This window comes from Hermetia illucens, chromosome 1 (genome assembly GCF_905115235.1).
Source record: "Hermetia illucens chromosome 1, iHerIll2.2.curated.20191125, whole genome shotgun sequence".
NCBI classification, from domain to species: Eukaryota; Metazoa; Arthropoda; class Insecta; order Diptera; family Stratiomyidae; genus Hermetia; species Hermetia illucens.
In genome coordinates, this window is record NC_051849.1 from 76130239 (window position 1) to 76157576 (window position 27338).

Consider the following 27338-nt stretch of genomic DNA (forward strand, 5'->3'; position numbering starts at 1 on the left):
TCATCATCGTAGTTGTTATCGGTTGTGATTTTCGACCCTAGATAGGAAAAATTGTCAACGGTCTCAAAGTTGTATTCTCCTATCCTTATTCTTCTTCGTGTTTGACCAGTGCGGTTTGATGTTGTTGGTTGATTCGTCTTCCTCTTAGTCCTTTCCTTATATTCTATTCTTAAAATACATTTATACTATCTTCAATGTCCGTACATCTACTATTATGATCTATCTTATCCTTGAATGTTTAAACAAATGTGCATCCAATATTTTGCACATTCTTATTATCATATATAGTACATCTCTTGGTTTATGATTTTTTTGGTTTATGATATTTCGGATACACACGCTGGTCAAAGGGTAGTATGGGTCCCAGGAGGAAACGTGGATTGGTACCCACGATGGAGCATAAAATCTGGGAAATGCCTGCCGAACCAACACAACAGCTCTACTACCACCTCCACGTGCTGACCGCTAGGAGCCCTTTCTCAACGAGAAGAAGCAGACGGAGAAGGATGAAGGCGAGTCTCCCGCTCCTAAAAACGGGACAAATTGTACCAACTGGTCCTCCAGGTTGGAGGTTGGGTAGGGCTGACAACCCTACACGGAAAACAACTTGTTAAGAAGCCACAACAGGAGCATCGCACTAGACGGATAACACAACGGACAGGAACCGGTTTCCTGGAGAAGAGTTACTACACCATATATTAAAGTGGCCATCCAGTAAACCATGTGCTCGGAGTAGGTTTCATAGTCAGCCAAAAAATGAAACCTGTTGTTATCGGCTTTGAAAACATAAGCGAACGGCTATGCACTCTGCGTTTCCGAGGCAACATTAGAAATATAAGCCTCATAAACGTTAACGCCCTTACAAAGGAGACTGCAGAATCGGAGAAGGATACCTTCTCGAAGCCTGCCCCAGATATGATATCACACTTGGAGATTTTAACAGCTAAGTAGGGATGGAGTCTGTATTCAGGCAATACGTTGACTCCCATAGTTTACATCAAAATACAAATGATAACGGACTGCAGATTATTCAATTAGCAGTGTCACACAAAATGGTTGTTGGAAGTACCTGGTTTGCACGGAAAGCGGTCCACAAACATACATGAGTCTCTCCAGACGGGACCACTTTCAACCAAATTGACCACATGTTGATCGAACGCCGCAACCTCTCAGCCTTGATGAATTTCAAAACATATAGGGGGGCCAATATATAGTCTGAGAACACTATCTCATTGGCATTGTGCTCCGAGCTCGAATAACAACACCATGCAGAATCCCCTCTGACAATCAAGGGAGAGTTAACACTGAAGCCATCTACAACACAGCCCTTCGCAACTAGGGGTTGGATAGGATAGGGAAATGTATGCCGCAATAACCGCAGTCAACAGAGATCCTGGAGGAGGATCCTGCCGAGACAAAGAGGCAAATCTGATTTCCGACAGAATGGGCATATTGGACCGATGGGTTGAGTACTTTGATGAACTATTGAACAATCAGAACATCGGCGAGTTGCCACCATACTGCCACCACCACCAACCAAACAGTTCGTGCAATTGATCGGCTTAAAAATCATGAGTCGCCAGCAGCCGATGGAATTCCAGCCGAATTGGTTAAATATGGAGGCGACCAATTACACCAAGTGGTTCATCAACTTGTGCACAAGATGTGGGGCAGCGAATCAATGCCTGACGACTGACAAAGAGGCATTCTCTGTCTCGTACATAAAAAGGGAGATATCACACAATGCAGCAATTATAGAGGTATCACTTCGCTGAGTACCATCTATAAGATATTTTCCGCTATCTTACTAGGCCGGATAGCCCCACACGCCCAGAACATCATTGGCCCATATCAAAGAGGCTTCACTCCAGGCAAATCAGCAACAGATCAGATTTTCTCTCTGTGGCAAGCGATGGAAAAACTGTTGGAATATGGACACCAGTTGCACCATCTATTCATCGACTTTAGCATGGCCAGGGCAAAACTGTGCACGGCAATGAGCGAATTCGGTACCCCGACGAAACTAATAAGACTGACTAGGCTGACCCTGCCCAATGTGCGAGGCCAGATAAAAGCAGCAGAATCACTCTCAAGACCATTCGACATCAACAACGGTCTGCGACAAGGGGATGCGTCATGCGTTCTCTTTAACCTGGCCCTCTAGAAAGTGATCCGTGATGCTGATGTAAATGCAAGAGGTACGATCCTCTTTAACTGCACCCAACTACTGGGCTATGCTGATGATATTGACATCATGGGAGCAACGAGCCGGGACGTACAAACTGCCTTCATCCAGATCGAGCAGGCGGCGATTGGGGCGACGTCTGGGGCTGCATATGAATGAAGGCAAGACAAAATATCTGGTGGCAACGTTAGCACCGAAAACACACAAACAAACCGCACTGGTCAAACGAGAAGAATAAAGATAGGAGACTAAAGCTTTGAGACCGTTGATAATTTCTCCTATCTAGGGTCGAAAATCACAACCGATAACAGCTACGATGATAAAAATCCGCGCACGGTTGTTGGCTGCCAACAGACCCTATTTCAGCTTATAAAAACTGTTCCGCTCGAAACGTCTCACCATAGGATCAAATCTCTTACTGTACAAGACAATGATCTTGCCAGTCCTCATGTATTCCTTGGAGACTTGGGTTCTTAGCAAAAAGAATTGCGACCTCTTGGCCGGGTTCGAGAGAAGAATCCTTCGAAGAATTTTTGGCCCCCTACATGAGAATGGACGCCTACATAACGACGAAATCTATGAGCGATACCATGACCATCCGGTTGTGGATAAAATCCGGCTCTATAGATTACGGTGGGCGGGTCACTTAATCCGTATGGATGAGGATGATCCCACCCGAAAAGTCTATAAGGGCAATATCTATGGTAGAAAAAGAAGACGAGGCAGACCCTGCCTAAGATGGAGCGATGGCGTAGGTCAGGACACCAGACAGATTTTAGGGATATCAAATTGCGATAATCTTGCGTAATATTTTCCAGTGATGGTTTTATTCGTCTAAAGTTAATCAATGATGAAGATTCTATTTACGTTCCAAAAAAAGTCACAGTAACCTTAACAGGGTCATCCCGTGTGTCGGGTTGGAGATATCGATTTTTTTTGCATGAATTGTATCTATATATAGTGGAGAATATGTGGGCAAAGGGATTTTCCGATATTCCGAGTCGTTCAGAAATTACAGTGTTAAACAGGTAAGGAGTTTGCAGCCGCGGCTAGAGTACTCGATGAGAAAGAGCATCGAATCTTTTTTTACCCGTTAGTTTTTTACCTGTGCCTTATGAATTCGAACACAGGTATAAATATAAAAAGATGGAAAACCAATCAATTGTCTAAACTTATTTGCGGTTTGGAATAAAAAGGATAATCCAGTCTAGAGTGAGCACTGAAAGGCTTTCAAGCTGTACTCAGTTATATTTTGTTGTAAGTATTGTGCTGTTTGTGTGTTCAGTGATTTTTTTAAATGGATCGTACGAAGGGAGATCGCTTTAACGTTCAACGTCGTGCTCGCACTAAAAAAACGAGTATTTCATGGGAATCGATACTTATCAGAGAAGAAAAAGGACTTCGCATCAACATCAGCAAAGAAACTTTTAGCAAACATGAACATGGATGTTCCAATGCGACAAGTTTTGTATATTGTATATTGGATTTTTATGGAGTTTTCTCCAGTATTTCTGCAAATTTGTACAAATAATAAAATATACGTAGTAGTAAAAAAGGAATGCGTAGGACATGTCGAGAAAAGAATGTGAACGCGGCTTAGAAATGCAAAGAAGAATCACAAAGGCATTGGTAGAAGAGGGGCTGGAAAACTTACTGATAAGGTTATTAACGACCTCACTACATTTGTTGGGGTAGCTATTCGTCGACACGCAAATTCGCTAGAAGGAATGAAGCACGAAATTTGGGCAACTTTCTTCCATAAATGTTCTACAGACGAAAATCCTCAGCATCAAAATTGTGCCGCAGACGAGGACAGTTGGTGCAAATGGCGCAAAGCGGAAGCTAAAGGAGAACTGGACAGTTTCCACCACGAGAAGGCACCTTTGACTGAAGAAGTTCAAACAGTCATCAAACCAATCTACGAGATGATCTCTTGAACAGATGTTTAGGAGCAGAGACCCTGAATAACAATGAGTCGTTAAATGCATTGATCTGGACTTTCGCTCCTAAACACCTTCATTCTGGGGCCAAGGTGGTAGAAATAGCCACTTTTCTGGCTGTAATTATTTTCAATGAAGGATTCAATGGCATTCTCAAAATCCTAGTGACAATGTGATGTCAAGTTGGTCACATATGTCAGGTTTATGTCGACCGCCGTAATGAAGCGCGAATTTGGCGGTCCGAACGACGATCGACTGACCTCGCTAAAAGAGCCAGAATTGAAACCAGAGAGCAACAATCGGCCTTACAAAACTTTTTTGAAGAAACGGAGGGTGCTCTCTATGGACCAGGTATAGCAGATTAATGGTGAGTTAATATTTTACTGTTGATAATCACATTTAAATTTTCAAATGCGTTTTTCTCGAAACTGCATCTTGAAAATCGGCTGCCACCACAGCTCAAAATCTATCCAACCAAATTATTTGAAATTTTCACGATTTCTTTAATACATATTTCTACGGTCCGCAAACTAGGATAATTGCAATCGGACGGGTCGTTTTTTTTATTCATAAAAAAAGCCGTAAAAAAACACCAAAATCCAAAAAATTAAGTTTTTAAAGTTAAACGAAAAATTTACCTTTTAATATTTTCTAATTATCCTAGTTTGCGGACCGTAGAATATTGTCCACATTAAAATGCCGTTTAGTTTTTTTTCTTCAGATGAACACAGCGCCCTCCAGCGTGGCAGCAGAAAAACACCTTTTTTTGGAGATCGGTGCATAAATTGACACGTATTCCGAAAACTAGCTTCGATATCAAACTGACAAATTTATCACATATACTAGAGATATCAATAAACATATGGTGAAAAAATCACGTTTCTATCTTTATCCAGTCCTCCAAAATAACTTTCCAAAAAGGCAAAAAAACGGCCTTCACACGGGATGACGCCCTTCACGTCTGAAAACACTGCTTTTATCTACTTTGGCGTTGTTATAAAAATAAAAAAAAATGAGATAAAATCAAAGGCGGGTTCCATTTATCTATTTTTATTTCTTTATAGGGCAAGGAGATACCACCCAACAGGTTAGTACGTAGAGCAACGTTGAAGATATTTTTGTAACGAACAAAATGTTATTTGATTTAGCGAAAATTGCTGACGACAGTGGAGCGGCATCAATTCCCACTGAAACAAGTGTAAGCAGCCTGAAAGGAGAAGTAAAGATACGCTCGAAAATTTGGGGGATTTCCGCGCTAAAGATACTTAAAAGTCACATTTCCTGCGCCAAACATATTCCGTTGCTAACGTCAAAAAGTTTAGTTATTTATTTTTTAAATGCCGTCTCTATTTTCGAATTAGGCACCTAAATTATTTCCTTCCACAACTGGTCACTTAAAAAGAAAAATGATTTATTAATTTTATGTGCTTATGTTCTTCATTGAAAATAAACCTTTTATTATCAATGAATTTTGCAAATATTCTTTGAATTTCTGAAAGTGAAGTGTTCTGTTATTCGTAGTTGAATGCAGCATTCGATTTACTAACAATAAATTTTAGTCATGACTTCATTTTGGTCGCAGTATCAACAAATCTGTGGTCATCTTACCAAATCGACTTCCGAAATCGAATATCTCTAAGATTTTTCTATCGATTTTCATAGATATGGACTTTATTCATAGATAGAGGTGTTACCTACAAATCTTAATTCATAACTTTCCCTTAACCTTAATAGTTTCAGAGATACAAGACGTTCATTAAATTTCACTGCACATTATATCGGTCCAAGAAAACTCATCAGCGATTTGTCGTTTCGTATTGATATTACCTGGTCTAGTCAGCGTACACTGTTCGTCAGTCAACGCTCGAACGTACAGTAACAGAACAAGCAACCTAGAAGTTGGTGTACAAGCTAGTCAGGGGTAGTCTTATAGAATAGCAGGAAAAAATCTGATCTGCTCGCGCCATTTCGTAATTAGGCTGGAAACTATTCACGCCGCTCTCGTATTTGAATGTAAATCTTCTGAACCAGACGCAGTTTGGCGGCTTCTGTATAACTTGCCTCCAGTACCGGAACTTGCAAAGTGAGCGCACTGTCATCTACCGTCCCCTAGTGATAGTGCCTAGCCAATCCACCAACCATAGGAACTATTTCAACTCTGCACACCCATACGCTCATAGCCATATTCCCACACGTCCCCGGCAATGACGAGTTTCTTGTCACGTTGACTTTCCCAAACAGCTGTCAACTGTCACCAGCGTTCGAAACTTCTCATTCTTCGCACAGTTGCACAAAAAAAGTGCGAACACATTTCCCTCGTTGTTGTTAAGATTTTTTGCGTATTTTACGCGTATTGTTACATATTTTTATTTGCAAAATGTTTTAAGTAGGTTATCAGTGTCCGTGCTGTTTGCTGTACAATTCAATTAGCCGAAATTCGCGTGTCAATTAGATAAATCCGAGCTTTTCTCGCGGGTCGCCGTCTGAGCGTAGGAAACAGCTTCTGCCCGGTTGTGACATAAAAAGTGGATCGAATCGCTTCGATGATAGTTCCCTAGACAGGTCGGCCGCGGAATGTCGACCTAGTGATACTTGTCCCCTAGTTCAGTCTGCCCTCGTGGAATTCTTCTACACGTTATTGTGCAACTGATTCAGCCGTTCAAGGACTTTGCCTTGTCAGATCAAAGGAGTGCTAGCGGAGTCACTTTGTGACGGAAGTGCGGTGGAGTGGAAAGTGTCGAGGCTACAAGCAAGGCTTCTGTGAACATCCTTGCATGTGCCAGGGTCGGATGCATTGCGGGTTGGACTTGACTGGTGAGTAGGAACCCTTTCGCCTCCTATTCAAGTTCGATTTATGAAAATACCAATTGTAGACGCGGCAGCTGAGCCATGAGCTATTGTTTAATGACTAACAATATCAAATCATTGAATTTTAGCGGGAAACAAACAAATTGTTGACCAAATAAATGGCCAATCGCTTGGATTGCAGCCGCAACTTATCAGAGCAGACAACGCTTTTGTGGCTACCACTGATAACTGAAATATCGACGTCATCTGAGGGTGTGACTAAGCCTTACTTCTCAGATTATAATTTCAATTGAACTGGTGTAAACTTTGAAATGGTCTCCCAGTGAGGGGAAAAACCTCTGCGTGTCGCACTCGCCAACCAGAGAAGTTTTGATCGTTGGATTTGATAAAATTAGAGAACTTATTCGTATTGGTCTCGCGCCTCCCATTGTTTTCTTTGGGTTATTCGAATTTGGTTTTGTTCCTGCAATTTAACTTTCAATTTTTCTTAACTCATGACTACATTCAGTATCGACAAACAATGAAATCAATTGAAACTACTTCCAAGAGCGCATACAGAAGATAAATAGATATTGAATGAAATTTATAGCTCTTTTTGTGAAGTTAAGACAATCTAACTATTTTCGTTGTCTTTCGAACATGATCACGTGATTGATTCAGAAATGAGAGTGACGCGAACTAATCGCTTATTGGAATTTTAAAAATGCTAAACTCTAGTTCATTTACTGCAACTTGTATTGGCTTACTATCATGGACATGCGACGAAATGAACTTCGTACTTCTACAGAATAAAATATGTAATCTCGAGCGAGGTGCCGTAATGCTGACTTGTCTTGAAAGAGGGTTTCATCCAGAAGAACGGGGGAAACTTTTATGCTATTCTCTTGTTTTTTGTCCACTGTAATGTCGATGTCTTTGGCTTGAATTCTGTCGTCGGTCGTTGAGTTTTTCTCGTTGCTGAAGGCTTATCATTTGCACTAATGTGATGGTAATGAAACTAGAGCATAGTCTTATTAAGAATTAAGTGGGATAAAAAATAACACTCCAAAAGAAGATAATGTGTTGATGCCCAATGCTCCATAAAGAAGTAAAAACGAAACAGACATTTTTTCCTTGTAAGGAAGGAGCTTATAGGACAAACTTTATTATAGAACTTAATGGTTCGTCCATAATTCCTCGATCGTTAGGTAGAATACCATTTGTAATCCTATCTTCTTCTTCATCATGTCCCGTTCGAAGCGGGGTCGGCTCTTCTCGATCGGTTGAACCATTTTTATCGGTCAGAAGCCTGAACCAGATTCAGTTGTCAGGCTTTCAAATGACCATCCAGCATATGAAACCACCATTGTTTCGGTCGGCCTTCTAGTCGTTTCCCATCGACTTCGATGCTCAGGCCAACTTGGCAAGTGAATTCCCGATAGCGCCAATTATGTAACCATATCATCGAAGATACCTCTCGAAATCTTTGCAACCTCATAACGATTGCGGATATCCTCATTTCGAATGTGATCATTGCGGACCACGCCACTTGTCCCACGCAATATTTTTGCCTCCAATTTCGCGAGGCGCCATTCATTGTCTTTTATGATAATATATTAGGTTGGGGAAAAAGTAATGTCGTATTTTGTTAATAGATGGCGACACTTAAACATATCTTGTGTTGTATTTATCGCATTGGGTCATACTATACGGCGATTTGAAGACGACAATCTGGGCTACAGGTGTCTCTTTAACAGTTTTATGATAGTACTTTTCCGTCACAGTTAGATACTAGACAGCTACCACACTCCCCCTTGCCCCTCAAGGGGGGAAATCAGTGCGAGTACGCACGATTTCAAATTGTTTTGCCCTTGAGCATGAGCGAGATGTAACGAAAATCCGATCAGTTGAGTTTGACATGCCGCCCGGACTTGCCAATGTGTTGGTGAAATTGGCACGTTTTTGTCTATGAATAAGTGAATACGTGAAACTACGTTTGCCTATTGCGTGAGCACGGATTAGTGCCATGGCTGACATATTCGTTTCATCTCTCTCTTATCAATACGATTTGACGAAGATTATGCCTTGTCCTTCTTTAGCGTCTCTGATTTGTACAAATAAGCTTCTGCAGCACATTCGCAAGTCAGGTAATTTTAGTGTGGATACTGCCTATAGTAGATCTACTGTGGTTTCAGTCTCAACACACTTCAAGGCCCTGATCCAATATGGATTGTTGCGCCAACGGTTATTATTATTATTATATTTGATTTACAGTATATAACATCAAATATGATGCATCAGTTATTTGAACGATGTCCTGAATACGGTTATCAAGGATGCGTTCAAAAATCCTCCTTCTCCTGGCTACGCCATGCAGTGAAATTCATTCTCCCAAGATGGTTGATGAGTAGGTCTTCTTAAAGGTACTTGTCGCAGAACAGTAGACTAGGAGTGCGAGCGTTTCGGGAATTCGTGGGAAGAGCTGAAACGCATTTCAGGCAACCGTCCGCGAACGATGGCGCGTTAGTGAGGTTGACGCGCCAGACATCACCAAAGGATAAATGGCAACCATATAATTTGTTCTGGTGCTCGCTGGGCCCACAAAAAGATAGTCTTCCTTAAAGCACTAAGTTGTTAGCTAATGGAAGCGATGCTGTTGTCCTGTTGACGCATATCCTTAATTTGCTGCCGTGTTTCCCTTGCCAATACCATGCTACTAGAAAAAAATTTCTATTCATTAAAAATTCCTGCAATTTCTAAAAAAAAAATTTTTTGTGAACGACTTGTGATCTTCGGGGAAATATGCTTTTGATAAAACCATCAGTACTACATTAATTGAGGAGTTGTAACTTTGATAATTTTTATATTCGTCACTAACTTATTAAACTTCATTTTTATATCAACATTTTCGAATTTCACCTTTCTGGATTGTGGATTGTGTTGAGAAATGAATTGCTCGTTGGGGAGTACTGGCATTTTTATAGTTCCCAAAAACACGTAATTAATGACCTGTCAGAAACTGAATGCATAGATTTACTTACCTTAGCATTCAATACAAATTATATCCCTCAGGTCAATAAAATATGGAGGACAATACTGCGGTAGATTTAGGATTTGAGACTAATGTACGTCGATCGCAAAGAACGTCAATTTCTGAACGACATTCCTCCCTAATTCTGCTTATTCGTGTACTCTTCGGATCATCAGTAATTCCGTAGTTCTTGGAAAACCTAACTTGATTGACGGGAATTTGAACATGCTTATTAAAGATGTGTACCAAAATCTTTTATATTGGATCGTTGCACTGTGCTGCCAACGCAATAACTCCATAGAAAAACTCACTGAGTTAGAATGTGCTCTTCACTTTCCAAAGTACAGCTACAATGTCATCAACTTTTCCCGGTTACATTCGCTTGATGGCCTGTTCACATTGTCTAGCGACGATAGGTGGAGTTGTTCCAAATGTCGGTATTGCTTGTGGAAGTGGCAAATGAGAAAATTCTTCATCTGTCCTTCGTTGGTCGTCGGTCAATAAGTAAGCTCTCATCAATAACATGGCTGAAGTGCTCGATATCCCGGTGTCGTCAGCATTCCAGAGCTAAGTAACTCGGTTGACGAACCACTTGCCGGTTATGCAGACTCCAAGAGCTGCGTAGGTCGATTTGTGGGCGCTGTTCTTGTGCGCTTACCCCGTATATTGCAATTTTTGACACCAAACTATCTAGTTTCCTACAAAACGCAAATATTGAAGTGTTTTATCTGAAGGACTCTCGAAAGTTGCAACATCCTTCCGGCCAGCGTACCAATGCTTGCGTAGCTCCTACGGCTTGCTTATGCTCTGACGCCGTCTTTCCATCAAAATCTTGCCTAAATTCGTGCTAATTGCACCTCCGAAACATTTAAAGGTATAAACCAGTCTCAGTATTGTATTACGTAATAAATAAAGCTGCCCATAATGCTGGAAAGTATACAGGGATGCATACATCGCTTACAAGTTTTCGATGTTGTGAAGATGGCGGAACAAAGAAAGCCAGCGACCAATAAAATTAATGTACGGAAGAGAGTCTTTAAAATGTAGTACGGGAGAATTTTGTCAGCGAATTGATTTGAGGAGTAAAGTATGAAAGCATTGTAGAAGCTTGATTGATGTGTGGATGCCATCTAGATAAAATCCTTATATGAGGTTATTACAATTAATAGTCGGCCGTCTCATAGTAAGTGAGCACTGACGATGAATTTTCCACTTAACAGCATATCTTAAAACATTTGTTTGATAATTTGAATTGGTCCTACTTGATGGCTGACTCCTACGTGCTAATACACGGACCACTCGTCTAATGCAACATCTTCGTCTTCATTACTGCGAGACGCTGTTCATTGCCTTTTATAGTCGGCCAAGACTCAGAACCATAGAGAGTGACAGGATGGGCGACATTGCGGTCAATTTTAGATTTGAGACGTTCGTTGATACATCGATCACAAACAACATCAGTTGTGGAACGCCACTTCATCCAGGTTGCGTGAATGCGTGTAGTAATTTCGTAACGCAGTTCTCCATTGGCTGGTAGCATTGACCCGAGATATTTAAATCACTTAGTTTTGGGCAGGTCACTACCGCTGACAGTGGTTGTGCCTGTTTCACGGGGATTGGTCGTCAAAAACTCAATTTTATTCAGATTCAATCTGAGACCGTGTTGCATGAGGCGATCATTTCATTTTTGGACAAGTTTCCCTCTGGAGTAGTGTAACTGGCATTGTATGTAGGAGCAACTCTAATCTTCAAACAGATTTTTACCTAGGCCACATAAAAACATGAATCTTTGATCCTCAAAAAGAGAAAAATTTAGCAGAAAAGCAACCATCGAAAGAGGCTTGACTTCTTTCCGCATACTTGAAAAATATCTTCAGAAGCAACGATTTGGAAGTCCATCCTGGCCGTCTCTGTTAACATCAAAGATGAAAAGAAATTCGGTAATAGAGAGCTTTAGAAGAGGAGTTGAACGTTGAAAATGAACCAGAAGAAGCTCATAATCTCCTACGAAAAATTAGAAATCAATTTTTTTATAGTAAAGGGAGTTGGCTGGGATAGATAATTGCGATCATGTGACCAAAATAATTTGAACCCGAGTCAATGTTTGATTAGTAGTTAACCAGGAATGATATTTAGCTGGAAGAGCACCACAGATAGGATAAAAAAGGTATTTTAACAGGCGCGTATGGGACAGGGGAGCCAAGCAGAATATCATAAAATGTAAACACAGCCTGATTGCATGAAAGATTCCACAAGATACAGTTCTATTCAGTAATTAAAAGACATTTATTTGGAGTCGTCGCATTAACACAATATAAGTCGAATCTAGACGACATTGAATGTAGTTGTAGATTAAGGCAGCCGACATGCTTACCAATTATAGAAAGTCGACTTCAAAGAGCCTTTAGCCTTAGATTTTATAGCCGCCTTCTTAATTTGAGCTTTTTATGGAGTTACAATTGAAAAGTATTTTTCTATTTAAATGTGTCATCCTTGCCTTTCTGGTTTTCTACATTTTTACGATTTTTTCTTTCTATTTTTCTTGTCATGAGCGGTATAGCGCGTTTCATGTAGTCACGATGGTATTAGCTAAAATCATCCCGGAACGCATCAAAAAATATGTCGAAAGCTTCACTTGCTCTTCATTGACTTCGAGAAATTTCTTCACAATCTAAGCAGGAAAAGGAATAGAAAACGGAGAAAATAATAGCTGTTATCAGAGTGACATGCGAAGTTAAAAACGGATCTGGAGTCTGTGTGAAGGATTCTTTTAATTCCGCAGGTGGTAATGTATATAGCAGTCATTTACATCAGAGTACAATGAAGAACTAGGCGAACATTTTCACCGCGAATGCTTCCTAGATATTGATAACGAATGAAGCTGGTCTACATATCTAAGGACGCATCAGATGTGGCAAACTCAAAACTATCAAAAGAATAAAAGGAAAATAGAAAGCGTTGCCTTTATCGAATTGTGGATACAAAAATTGAGTGAAAAAAGCATAACTACTTTTAGTATTTAGAAGTAGTTATTTTATGTATCATTCCAATTCCTGTACTCACCTGCTCCAAACCTTCGGTCCTGATTTTCCGCTGATCGCTTTCCGGGAGTTCGGTATTCTAGTTTGTTGAGCGTTAACTTCTCGAATTCATTGCCGTGAGTTCGAGTTCCGCTTCATCACGGCTGTTTGTGTTCGGCTTTGCCGTGCCCTCTTGTTCCAGGCTTTCCGTTGTTTCTCTTTAATTTTTACAATTTTTCTTCAATCTATTTAAAGTTCATTATGAAATCCATAAATTTTCCATAATGTTCTTTAAGATAAAGACTCCCAACAATATTCAATCACGCCAAAAAGTACTTCATTGATACGAGCATTTCGACACTATCAATGATCTACCTTGGCGTTAAGCTGTCACCATTGTTCCAGGAGTTAAAGTGCAGAAGTAAGACATTTGACGTCATTAAATGTATCTTATCACATTTAGAATTGTGGGCGTGTGTGTCGTATTTCATGAAAGGGAAACTGATTGAGCTATCGAATCTATTCAATACTGCACAGTGATGAAATAAGTCGATAATATAAGTTAACTTTAGAGTAATTGAGTGATTAAGAAAACATTTACAAATTTGTAGGTTTACCCATTTTTTATTGATTACTGCGTCCATGCATTCATTCCAAATGGACAATTCGATTTGATATGGATAAAAAATTATCTGGTACGCAACTTCAATTGACATTGCAATTGCAATGGTTATTTTTATTCCTTTTCTCCTTGGAAGTATGGCCAAATATTGCGTATTTAGGTGTTCAATTTGTGGTAATTATTGGTTGATTAACTAAAGGCGAGTGATGAAAAGTTTGGAAATGCCGCTTGAAGTTAATTTGGATATAACATAAATGAATGCTTGCGTGACTGAATGAAAAATTTTAGTTATAAAAAATGCACCTCCCGGCTCCTCCAGCCCTTCAGAGGTGATATGCAACCACGATTCAAAGGTCGTTGTGCTTGAACACCAGTCCTGAATTCTCGCGTTCTGGGTTGGAATTCTGATCACGTCATACATCTTTATAAGCAAAGCTTTAATTAAAATGGAATAGAACTATCCATACCCTATTGCTTGTTTGATTTACCCATTTTTGTTATAATATTTAGAAAAACGTGTTTTTATCACAAAAAACATAATTTTTATAGTTGGATTTTGTAAACTGTGAATTTATTTGTAAATGTAATTTCAATTTTAAGGATTTGTTTAAAACGATATCTTATTAAAATCGATTTACTGTCTGTCTGCCACACGCATTTTTCTCAGAAACAGTGATACCGCTTGGCACCAAATTTGGTGGGAACTGTGAACGCTCACCCATACATCGTTCTACTTTGAATTTAAGGGTAGTCTCCATATCTGCAGAAAGGAAGTGTATTTATTTTACTGAATATGACCCTCCCGATTAGTATTTAAAAGCTCAGTTCAGACAGTTAAAACGCAAAAGGAGAAGGTGGGGGCTGAAAAGTTTTTCAGGGATCCATTTTCAGAACCTTTGTAGTAATATAGACTATAGTATAAAGCAAACTAATATAAATTGAACTATTACTAACAAATTTATAATAGATCAAACTTGTCACTGCAGTGTAAATTCTAAGACTTTGAATGTCAGTGGTACCGAAAAATTTTCACTTAAGGGGGTCATCCCGTGTAAAGACCGTTTTTTAAGGTTTTGTGTAAACACAAAACCTTATTAAAATCGGTTTACTGTCTGTCCGTCTTCTGTCTGTCCGTCCATCACACGCATTTTTCTCGGAGACGGTTATAGCGATTGACACCAAATTTGGTACGTCGAATTTAAGAGGGGAGGTCCTAATACATGCAAAAGGGGGGTGTAAAATGTTTTCCATCAGATATAGTCATGTGGGGTATGAAATTAAAGGTCTCGATTAGTACTTTTCAAAGCGGATCTTAGTTTTGACATTCGTTGGAAGAGTGGGGAGCGCAGGGGGTTGAAAGTTATCACTTCTCTAAGGGGGCCATTCTCAGTAACTACCAAACCGAAAAATCTGAAAAAAATCAGGAGGCTGCCACTATATGGTGCCTGGGCTCCGAAATACCTTCCATGCCGATATCTGTTTAAATAAAGTTAATAATAGTATATTACTACAATTTTTTGTAATTTTAGAGACCCCCCTTAAGTTCATCCTAGTACCATGAAATTTTGAAGTGATATAGGCTATAATATAGAGCATGATCTTACCAAGTTTGGTGGAAATTGCACTATTACTAACAAAGTTATAATACCTCAAATTAGTTGCTCCTTTGAAAATTAAAGACTATGAATGTCAATATCACCCGAAAGTGGATACTCTCACATAATATATGGATATATTACGTACTACGTACTAAGAAATACACAAAACCTTTCGTACCTGAAGCGTCCAGCTTCCGGTTTCCCGATTTGTTTCGGCTTTTTTTAGAAATTTTTTGCAGAGAACTCGATAAAGATAGAAATACGAGTTTTTCACCATAGATTTATTGATATCTTGAGTGTGCATAGTTTTCCAGCCCGATCGCATAGTTGGTTATTGAAATACAGGGCAATTTATACACCCATCTCCAAAAAAAGGTATTTTTCTGCTGCCACCCCAGAGGGCGCTGCGATCATCTTAAAGAAAAAAAGTAAACGGCATTTTAACGTACAGACCTAACTACAGTCCGCAAACTAGGATTATTAAAAAAACCTAAATTTTTGGTGCCGTGTTAAACTTTTTTTCTGAGAATTTTCTCTTTTTTTACGGTTTCTTCAATGAATAAAAAAAAGGTACTGAATGAATCGCAATTATCCTATTTTGCGGACCGTAGAAATATGTTCTGAATATGTCGTGAAAATTTCAAAGAATTTGGTTGAATAGATTTTGGGCTATGGTGGCAGCCGATTTACAACATGCAGTTTTGAGAAAAACGCATTTAAAAAGTAGACTGTGATTTTTAACCATAAAACCTTAACTCGCCATTAACCTGGTATACCTAATCCATAAACCTTAAGTTTCTTGAAGAAGTCTTGGCTTGAATTCTTGTCTTTTTTAGCGAAGTCATTCCAACATCATTCGGACTCATAAATACGAGCTTTATTACGGCGATTGACATAAATCTGGCATGTTACTTATCGCGTGTTTAACACTATAATTTCTGAATAACTCCGAATATCAAAAAATCACTTTGCCCATATATTCTGCACTATATCTAGATACAATTGAAGCCAAAAAGAAAAATCGATTCCCCGGATCCGACACACGGGATGTTTTTATATAATATAATATATACACAAAACCGTTTCCCATTTGTTGGCTATTTGATGATTGTTTTGACTATTTGATGATTTTCTTTTATGGTGAAAGATTTATTTCACGTTAATTTTGTCACTGTTTCTTGGGTATTTATTCCCCCTTATCTTTTTAATGAAAAGTTTGTAATCTTTTCGTCCAAATCATAAACATTCCTTCTGTGTATATCAATTCGATTATTTTCCTTTTTGCATATACAACATTCTTTGTTTGAAAAAAGTTCCAATGCATAAAACTGTCCATCGACGTCCTCGAAACAAAGCCAATAACTCAAAGTTCGCCGCCCACAGTTTTCTATCAATGAATCCTTCTCCGACCAGTTCATCCCACCCACACAAGTTTCGGAGCAATAACTTCTGGTGAGCAGTTAAGAATTCGTTTTTCTTTGTAATCCGAATTCGAGTTCAAAGTTAATGGTTCCTTTCTCATGCTTCATATTGAAATGAATATTGTTGTTAACTGTCCAAATAAAGGTAAATAATTGCAGGAGAAAAGAAGGGTAATTGCAATTATCCTATGATAACGAATCCTTAGAGAAATGCATTGTTTTTGCATGATATAGATAAATGAATGGCGATTATTTCGAAAGATAGTTTTGAAAGTGGTACAGCGATTTTTTTAATTTTTTTTAATGGGACTAAAGCATGTGTACAACTGAACTAGCGAAAAATTTGTATTTCGCGGAGTTTTCTTGTGGGCAAGATAGGTGAAATGTTTATTGCACTATTAGACAAGTGATCATATGACCATTGTGTCTGGTACCATACATGGTTACCATACTTTTTACTGCTCCAACCCTTCTATTGCTTGTCGTTTTAGCTTTCAGTGTCTCGTTGAAGTCTCTTTCGAAGCCGCCTAGATGGGTTGACTTAGTCTTCGTGGTGATTCATCGAGACACACATTGCTCTTTTTTCCAAAGAACATCCACAGTACACCTTGATATTAAGTTCCTCCGCTTTTTCGGATCATCTTTTAAAGAATGATACCATATCTGATTTTGCTTTCTAGCGTTGCTTTCTCGTTTCGCCATTTTTCACAATCAACGGTTAATGTGTTCTATTTCTGCATCGGCAAAAATACAGCTCCAATGTTCAGTTTTGCTCGTGTGATGAAAATATTTGAGGAAATATGCATACAAGGACCAGAATTGTAAGACAAGTAGATATCTCGTCAAAATTTCTTAAACTGTACTGTCTTTTCTGTGTTCAGCTTTCGACTTTAATCAAGTCCTTCGCATCATCTTAGCTAGATAGGAATCTATCATCCGCCATTTTTGCGCGGCGTATCTCATCGTATGTTCTGCTGCAGAGAATTGTCTAGCTCGCGAATAGAATTTTTTACGCTTTTCTCTTGCGTAAAATTCTTCTACATTTAACCAGCGCATCCTATTTCTTAGTTATGAATTTCCTTCTCCACTTTTGTCAAGCAGAACGCTTTGTTCCTAGCGTGCCTTCTGTTTATTGTTATCGATTGTATTGTATTTGAATTGATACTGCTTTTCCACCGCTAACTACTTTTTTTGCAGCTTATGGATCACATAGAGATTATCTCCTGCCATGGCAACTTTGTTTACTAAATCGCCATTTTTATTGCCTTCTTTATTTGTGTTTTTTGTCAGTCCAGGAAATAAAATTTCCCAAATTTGAAAAATTATTTTTCAGAAAAATATTGGATCAGTTTTAAAATGTTTTAGATTGACTGTAGTTTATATATAAAAAAATATTTTCTCGTCAGTTCAAAAATTTTGGATTTTTTCAAAATACGCCGACTTTATGTACCGAAAAGTAGTTTGAAATTGTGATACTGTTGTGTAAATATTAATCATAATTACAAATTGCCATAGAATAATTATAATACTTCAACGCTGTTTGAGCAGACTTGATGATGATGAATTATGTTTCCTGTTTCCCCCTTTGTAGAGCGTAGCCTCGTCTTCTTTTTCAACCATAGATATTGCCCTTATAGACTTTCCGGGCTGGATCATGCTCATCCATACGAATTAAGTGACCCGCCCACCGTAAACTATTGAGCCGGATTTTATTCTTAACCTGACGGTCATGGCATCACTCACTCATCGGAGGATTCTTCCTTCGAACGCGGCCAAGAGTTCGCAATTCTTCTTGCTAAGAACCCAAGTCTCCGAGTAATACATGAGGACTGGCAAGACCATTGTCTTGCATAGTAAGAGCTTTGACCCTATGGTGAGATGTTTCTGTAAGCTGAAATAGGCTCTGTTGACTGAAAACAACCGTGCGCGGATTTCATCACCGTAGCTGTTACCGATTGTGATTTTTGATCCTAGATAGGAGAAATTATCAACGGTCTCAAAATTGTATTCTCCTGTCCTTGTTCTTCCCGTTTGACCAGTGCGATTGTGACGTTGCCACCATGTACTTTGTCTTGCCTTCATTGATGTGCAGCCCAAGATCTCGCGCCGCCTGCTCGATCTGGCTGAAGGCAGTTTGTACGTCTCGGGTGGTTCTTTCCATGATGTCGATATCGTCAGCATAGGCCAGTAGTTGGGTGGACTTAAAAAGGATTGTATCTCTTGCACTTATAATATTATCCTCACCCTAAACAAACAAACTGCCTATTTCCGAATACTGTACATATATATGCACGTATATAAATTGATAGTACGCATATTTCCGATTTACTTCGTGCCCAAAAGCATTCATATGTACATATATAGAACATAAATTAAATACGGCTGCTTTAATGTACAAATATATCTATTTGAATTAGACACTACCCGCAAACTTCATTAGCATACATATACTATATACCTACATACATATATGTGTGTTTGGAGTAATTGATATTCATATACAAATGGCTAAAAAACCAAACTATTCGTATGAACGCACTTCGTTGTAGTATTGACGAATTGATATGTGATGATGGAGAATCCACGAAATTCACAAAAACTGGCAAAGTTTCACCCCCTATAACTTTCTTAATAATAGTTGGATTTTCTTCAAACTTGACCTAATTATGCATTATATTATCCCTTACACCCAGTTTTGTACTTGTGGGATGGACATAAGGGGAGTTGTCGAGTAAATTTCTAAAATGCGGAAATGTGCTGTTATTTACTTTATTTGTGCAGATATCGGAACCGGATTAATTTTGAGGCCTACATTTCGTAGAGATGCACTACTGTGATTTTTTTCAGATTTTTCGGTTGGATAGGTTCTGAGAACGAGACCTGTTACACTTTTTGATGGTCATATTTCACCCGATATCAAATATGGAACCAGTTTCAAAAAGTACCCTTCGTTTGATACCCCACATGACCACATTTTATGAAAAAAAAATTTGCACCCTCCATTCACATGTATGGGGATTGATAACTTTGAACTGCTATAACTTCGACACTATTTGCCGGATTTTCATAAAACAATAACATGCTCATGAACAGTATTCTATGCCTGTGCATAGTACTCCTTTGGCGTTAATGGCCAGATTTCGGTGAAATTCGGCATGAATGTGCAAGATATTGTCATCTATGCTGTTGCTTTTGGTATTCCTAGCATGAAGTTAAGGGGGGTTTTCAGTCAATTTCTAAAACGTAATATACTATTAGTAAGTTTATTTGATCAGATATCGAAACGGCCTAGATTTCGTCTAAGTACACCACCCTGATTTTTTCGAATTTTTGGGTTGGGTAGTTTCTGAAAATGAGTCTTGTCTCACTTTAAGCAAGTACATTTTGACTCCTTCCTCACGTACTTTACAATTCGTGTTAAAACTAATATCAGTTTCGGAAAGTACTAAGCGAGACCTTTCATTTGATACCTCATACGGCTACATCCGATGAAAAAAATTGCCCCTTTGAAAATGCGTAGGGAGTCCCCCTTAAACTCCATCTTAATTTATTTCACTCGCTGTATGCGTTTGATTTCATAGTTTCCACCAAACTTCGTTCAGATCGGTTTAGCCATTTTGGAGAAAAGTGCGTGTGACAGACAGACAGCGAATCGATTTTAGAAGATAAAAATAGCGAAAGTGCAAGAACCAATTTGAAAATTGCATCCCTTTGAATATTATGCTGGAAGTAATGCTCTAATCTGAAGTGGTAGCTTCTGAATCCGTGCTATGAAATGAGCCTGTTATAGAATATTAGGTGGGATCAGCACATATATATAAAATTTATAAAGCAGAACAGATATGTAAATGCTCATAAAAAGGTCTGCCGTGTTGGTTCCGTGATTTCCACAGCCAATATTTTCTATTTTCTACAGAATTAGCCGTTTACGAGGAGACCAAGCAGATTGTTACGTCGTTGTTATTCTGCTTTATGTTCTACTTCATAGGTGGTGGATTTATTGGATATTTTACTGAGAATGGTTATGTTAACGTTGATTTATTCGCTCATCTCGAAAATTTTGAAGAGATGTGTAGTAAATAATTAGAAATTTTCTAATGTTTGTAGAAATTTGATAGGGAAAAATAAGAGATAGTTGTTGGGATGTAGGCTAAAAATTAACGTTTTTTTCCGCACTTAACGTTATTATTTCTTTGTGTTTCCTATTTTGGTTAATTTTCATTTGTTGTTTTTTTTTCTGGAACGACAGGTTGTCAGGCGGCTTGACATTAATTGTAAAGAACTTGCATTTATTCTTTTTTCTGCAGAGTCATATTACGTATTTCATAGAAAATTAGTATTTCATATATGTTTTCCAAAATTCAAACATATAACTCAAATATCATGATTCGCTTCAAATTCAAAAGGAGACTTTCCAATTATCACCAAATTTTCTTCAATTGGACTATGATAAATGTCACAATCCATACTTGTCAGTGATATCTATTTTTACAAGAAGATGATTGATTGTTTGTCAGTAATTCGTGAAAATAGAATCTATTCCAATAGATTCTGCTTCATCATGCCTGCAAACAATGATGAGCATCCCACATACACGTGCTTCTGGCAAAATATCCAAATTATGCAGTGAAAATTGAGACGGAAGGCAGCATAATACAAACAAGATAATGTAAACAATGATAATACTTTAAATTGATAAAATTGACCAAGTTGGGGAAATATATAATACATATACGTCTCAAAAAAAATTTCAAAGTGAAAATATCAAACCATTTCAAATATTTCATTTTCAATTGGATAGGCGCCGATAAGATACAGAAAATGATCTGATAGTTTCATTTACAAACTATTATCTTTTCTGCATTGAATTTTTTTATGAAATATTTTTATCTTTGAAAGCCACTCGAAATATAGTAATTACACAGAGTAATGTCCACATTGGCCTGAATTATAGGATATTCTATTGATGTGATAGTGATCTGATAAGAAGGATTTAATAAAATGAAGTTCCATACAAGTGTCACGGCGAAAATGGATTAACATCCAATTGAATAGCAAATACTTCAGTGGACAAGGAATTTATGATAAGCAAATTTATTTTAATTTTCAATAGAATCTTAAATTGTCTACAAGTGGTTTGTATTAAAACAAGCTTTGAATTCCGGGAATTGGGGGGTATTGATGGCAGTTAAATTGACGGAAAAATAAATCGATGTATTCAATTAATTTTACCGGAACGTTTTCGAATGTTTTCATATAATCTTGTAAATATTTGTCAAATTTTGACGTCTTATATCATAATCTTTACGAACAAATACAAAAAAAATGATTAGTGAATTAGTAAATAATATAATTTATAAAAACGTCCACACGAAGATGGAACTGCGAATCGACTGTTAAATGAGAGGGAGTTTTAATGGGAACCAAAGATTGTTAATATTCCTTAAGGTTTTGGAGTCAAAAAGTATAGTTTATAATACCTATGGTAGCTAGAGATCTAGTAATGATTAGATCTTGCTGAAATTGATCTTGTTTTGCACAAGAGAGTTTTACGTCTTTTTTTTTTAATAAATTTCAATCAACAACACTAAAGAATTCAAAAATGTATTTAAAAACAACAATATCAATAGTTTATAAACTAATAATTCAAAAAAGGGTGGTAAGCGCTACTAAAGGTATCCTATATAAATGAATTCAATGAATCAAGTAATCAAAACGTTTACATATATAATGCATTTCATAAAATGGCCTAAATCTAGTTTTTAGATGCCAAACGAATCAAAAAGAAAAAGAAAGTAAAAACATATTGTAGACTATTTATACTTTCATATTAAATTTTACTACAACTTTCATTAATTTTTGCAACAAATTTTATATTTATATACAGTGCAGTGCTTTTAGATTATGAACACTCAGAAAATTTTTCGAACTGTAAAACAAAATAAATTATGCTTCAAAAAGGATAAAAAGGTAATGATTTATTAAAATGGGCTATTTTAAATAAAATATTATTTTGATCTAAAATTTATTCATATTTTGGTCATCCACTTTTGTGTTAAGTTATGTTTTCAATTTTGCTCGGCATACTCTGAACACAAGATTCAATGCATTAAAAAAATAAATGGATTGCCCATGCATACTTCGCGAATATTTTGTATTAAAACTTTCTTCGTAAGGTCTTGCCTCTCATAAACCGTTTGCTTTAACACACTCCAGCGATTTTCAATTGGGTTGATATCAGGAGACTTAGGTTGCCAAGAAAGAGTGACGATGATTCGACTGGACAAACATCCCTTGATAGATTTCGCGATATGCCTTACATAAAGGAGTGTGGAATTTCCAATAACTTCCATTCATTGTTTAAATGGCAGAAAAGCATTATTTAAGGCTTTTAAATATTATTGCTGATTCTTGCCACCTCGCAGACAGTGTAAAGATCCACGCCTTTTACTTACTACCACTCCCCAAACCATCACTGGACAAGGATGTTTAACAGTTACTTAAATGAAGGAAGGGCGGTACTTTTCTAGTTTTCTAGTTTTTGAAATAGCAAACACTTTGAAATTATTTTTCTTTCAAGTTGTATATTTTCCTAGTCAGCTGCAGTAAATGTTTTGTACTGCTTTGTGAAATTTAAATGGATCTTTTTCATTGTTTCTGATGAATTTTGGGCTTTTTGGGGACGACATGATTTTAAACCAGTTTCAGCACATCGACGCTTCAATGTTCGAATGGACAAAAAAATCTTAGTAGTCCCCAATTTTTTTTTAGACTTTCTTAAAAGTTGCCTTGTCGTCCTCCAATAATTTTCGAACAACAATCTGGTTGATTCTCTGCGCAATTTTGCGTTTGCCCTTGCTGTTCGATTGTAGACTTGATTGGTCGCTATTTTCCCCGTGTATATATAGAATCTCTAATCACACTTCTTCTAAACGCGAAATTTTTCGGTAATTACGCCATCTATCACGATTGAGAGCACCAGGCTCCTTTTTCGCTGCTGAAATATCAGGTTTTCTGCCCATACTCCCTGTCACATGATTTTACCACAGCTTGAAGAAAAAGCACCTATTTTAAGCCACTTACCTTTAAAATTGTTAAAATCTATTAATTTAATAATTCATTTTAATGAGGTCGCATACGCATATTATTAAACTACATACACTAAGTTTCATAGTTGCATTGAAATCAGCGAGAACTTAAAAAGTAGTTTTCTGCTTATATATGTATATATTTCGGGCTAAAATTATAAATTGAGTTTATAATTATTATCTTAGTTGCTTATCAAAAATTAAACTAGATGAAATATTGTGCCAATTCATCGATGGAATCATTCATTTACTGGTCTAAAATAAGATAATTAGATCACGTTGGGCATGGATGATTTCCATAAAATATTGGAAAAAAGAAAATTTCAGAGGTTCACCATTCGCAACCTCGGAAATTGGTGATAATACTGGAAAAATCAATCATCGTGGATAAAAATATTATTTTGCTGACTTTTGCACTCTATTTTATGAGATAAGCTTCGGTATAGATAGAGAATTGCAATTTATCGGTGGCAAATCCATCTTTGTCCGAGACGGCAGTTAAATTGAAGCTCAATTTTTAAATTATTGCAAGAACAGTTCAACGGACAATCGGAAAACAGACCAATATCCACTGAAAATTTTGAAAAACAGTTCAAGCTAAATTATCTGAAAAAAGGATGAATGGCAACTGCAGCAAAGAATTATGGTCGGGCTAACTAAGTTTAATCTTTTTTTCTGATGACTGGTCCAGAAGAAGCGTCAATCAAACCTAGGCACCATCATTTCCGGAAATGCCCTTCAGCTCTCCCCACGACTTGGGGCGACCCATTCGTCGGCATTTTGGGAGAATGGATTCCGCTGCATGCCGTAGCCGGGAATGCAACTGTCGTCCCTCCTTAATGTCCGACCTATCCAGTGCAACTTCCGTCTTCCGATCACAGTGTGTACGAGTGCCATACCTTTGCGCCGACCAAGTTCTTTGTTTGAGACAGTATCAGGTCAACATATTCCGATGATACGACACAGACTCCGATGATACATCGCAACTGCATTTCCAGATTTTAGACAAGGCAGTGAAAGCGGATCTATCGTTGTTGATACATCGGGCAATATTCAGTTTGGTGCCACCGCCCGCATACAAATTGATCGACCCTTTCAATGCTCTGCCCATTAATACAGATAGGGAGAGTGCGATCAAACTGAGAACCCTGGTTTTGTTAGTGGTTATCTTCAGTCCAACTCTATTCGCCTTTCGTTTTTTTCAAATGCATAGCTTTTTGGCCATGGTCCATGACCCGGTGGGGGAGCAAATAAATGTAATCAGTGTAGTCCAGGGTATTTTGAGGAAAGATGTCACCGTTGATTGAATTCCTCTACGTCTTCCGGACAAGGCAGCATGAAGAACATCATCGATAACATGTAGAAATAATCTCAATGACAGGATGCAACCCTAGCGAAATCCGCTTTGGTCCACAAAATCTTCCGAAATTTTACCTCGGCGGAAATTTTGCGCCATCATATGTCGCTATAAGTTTCTCCGGAATACTCTCCCGCGTGGAGCACTCCAGATTCATTCCCTACACTACACTAACGAAAGCTTTCTCAAAATCGATGAGGAACAAGTGAAGCGAAGATCTAAACTCCGCGCAATGTTCCAAGATCATCCGTAGGGTGTTAATGTGGTCTATACAGGAGAATCCAAAACGGGAACCGGGTTGTTCTCTGGCGATCAAACTTTCGTCCTTCACAGGACCATCGAAAAATTTGTGACCACAGGCAAGCTCTTTCGTGATGCGGTATGCATTTCGGAAATCATTGCAATCTGCGGCTTCTTCCGCTTCCGTGACCAGTGCACACGGCGTATACTACGCGTAAACTTCTTGGGATTAGCTCGCCCACTGTTGAGCGACAGCTGGATCATATAATCTCTGATTTTGAACTTGGGTGGTCGCAGTTCGCCAACCCTGTGAGAAGTGGCGGGCACAACACTCAAGATAGGGCAAGCGACCATTAGATAGTGATCCCTTCCGAGGGCGATGTTCGTGCCTGTTTTGCTACGCTCATCCAGAAAACGACCCCCGGACCTACTGCTGATTGCAAAGTTGTATATCTATTTGCTCTTGCGTTGTCGATCAGTTGAAACTCAACTGACCTTATAGCAAGCTCTGTGCTCGAACAATATGCCACCAATAACGAGACGTTGCAGAAATCTACATATCTTCCATCATTCTCGTTACGGTCGCCAAGACCGTGTTTTTCCACTACATGTCCGGGCAAGGTATTGTCAGAGCCCACCTTGGCCACCCATCACGACCACAATGGCGCCTTTAGGAAAGCTTTCCTGAACTGTGTGTACAATTATGATGCTCCTTAACCTGGACCGGAATTTTGCAATCAAAATCCTGTTCGAAATCGGCTCCCACGTCAAGAGAGAGCTTCTTGCGATGACCGTTGGTAGCAATCTGACGCCGGATTTGCGTTTGCTACCACTCGGCTTTTCAGAATTGCCGTAAGAGAGAGAAGAGTACTCTCCAGAGTCCCACCATTTCACTTCGCTTAGGACCAGAATGTCCAGCTTATATCGTTGGAATTCTCGCTCTGATTGGAGAAAGCGAGCATTTTAGGGACCGTCCATGCCGTTGTTGATCAGCATGTGCACATTCCAAAAACCAATCATAATCCATTTTCAATAGCCAGAGGTCGTAGTCTTGAAACCAGTGCCTATCCGAGGCGTTGTTAACGTTTCGGTAACAGTAAATTTTCGAAATTTACTGGTTGCCAGTATACGAATTTACATCCTTTTTAGTTGCCTTTTACGACAATCAGGCGAATATTCCCAAATGACGAGAAAATATGAGAATATTTGGATAGCAATTTGCTTAATTTTGGAAATGTCAAGATTCCTCCAAATAAAGGTGTCTTTCTTTCTTGAAATAAAATTCTGAGAGGTCATTTTAGTCCACCCTGTTTGAATTTAAAAATCCTCAAATTCAATGCATTTCTTCCTTAAGAGGAGAGTCATTCTTCTGAGGAGAAACCTGGAGAAATTGATGTAGATATTAACAATCTATTAAGAAGGATTTGTATCGTGATTTGACGTCGGATGCCAGTCGACTCAGCTATGAATGAGTACCTGAGTCAAATCAGGGTAATAATCTCGGGCGAGCAGAATGCTGACCACATTGCCTCCTACGGTGTACTGTAGTGTACCGTTACGGTCTGGAATGAAGTGCTCTAACACGCTTCAAGGCCCTGATCCAATATGGATTGCTGCGCCAACGATTATTATTAAGAAGGAAAAAATATAAGTAAAGACAACTAATTCTTTTAGATGTTAAGCTAGCTCGTTTTCCTCTGGTCAAGACGTTCACCGCGTTCAAGGTGATCCTTTACTATGTGCTAGTCTCGTCGAGTCTAAGATGGGAAAAGTCCTATTGAAAGAGATCGCTAAGGCAGGAGTAGTTGATACTTAATCTCAATGAATTGGGACCTCTTAAATATGGAAACAGATAAAATTCACTTAAGGAGCAAATTTTTGTCGAAATTTTGTGTGCAATTTACGGCAGTAATTTTGTAACCGAATGTTTCTGTTAACAGTGGATCCGTCGTCGTTTTCGTGATGGAAAGACACGGATCGAAGATCAGCTTCGTTTTGGAAGGCCAAATAGTACTGAAAGCGACGAACTATTACTCGCGTTGACGAAGG

At 38.4% G+C, this 27338-nt stretch overlaps 1 protein-coding gene across 5 annotated transcripts in view; it reads left to right on the forward strand.

Annotated features, from left to right (window-relative positions):
- The first annotated feature begins 6389 nt into the window (after positions 1–6389).
- The window catches only part of LOC119661442 (kinase D-interacting substrate of 220 kDa), a 164546-nt gene continuing 143597 nt past the window's right edge, over positions 6390–27338 (forward strand). For 4 of the 5 annotated variants that reach the window (XM_038070827.1, XM_038071035.1, XM_038071110.1 and 1 more), the window contains exon 1: positions 6390–6939. The gene's annotated coding sequence lies outside the window, so the exon portion shown is untranslated. The remainder of the gene's footprint in view (positions 6940–27338) is intronic. The other variant, XM_038070962.1, reaches the window with a different exon arrangement.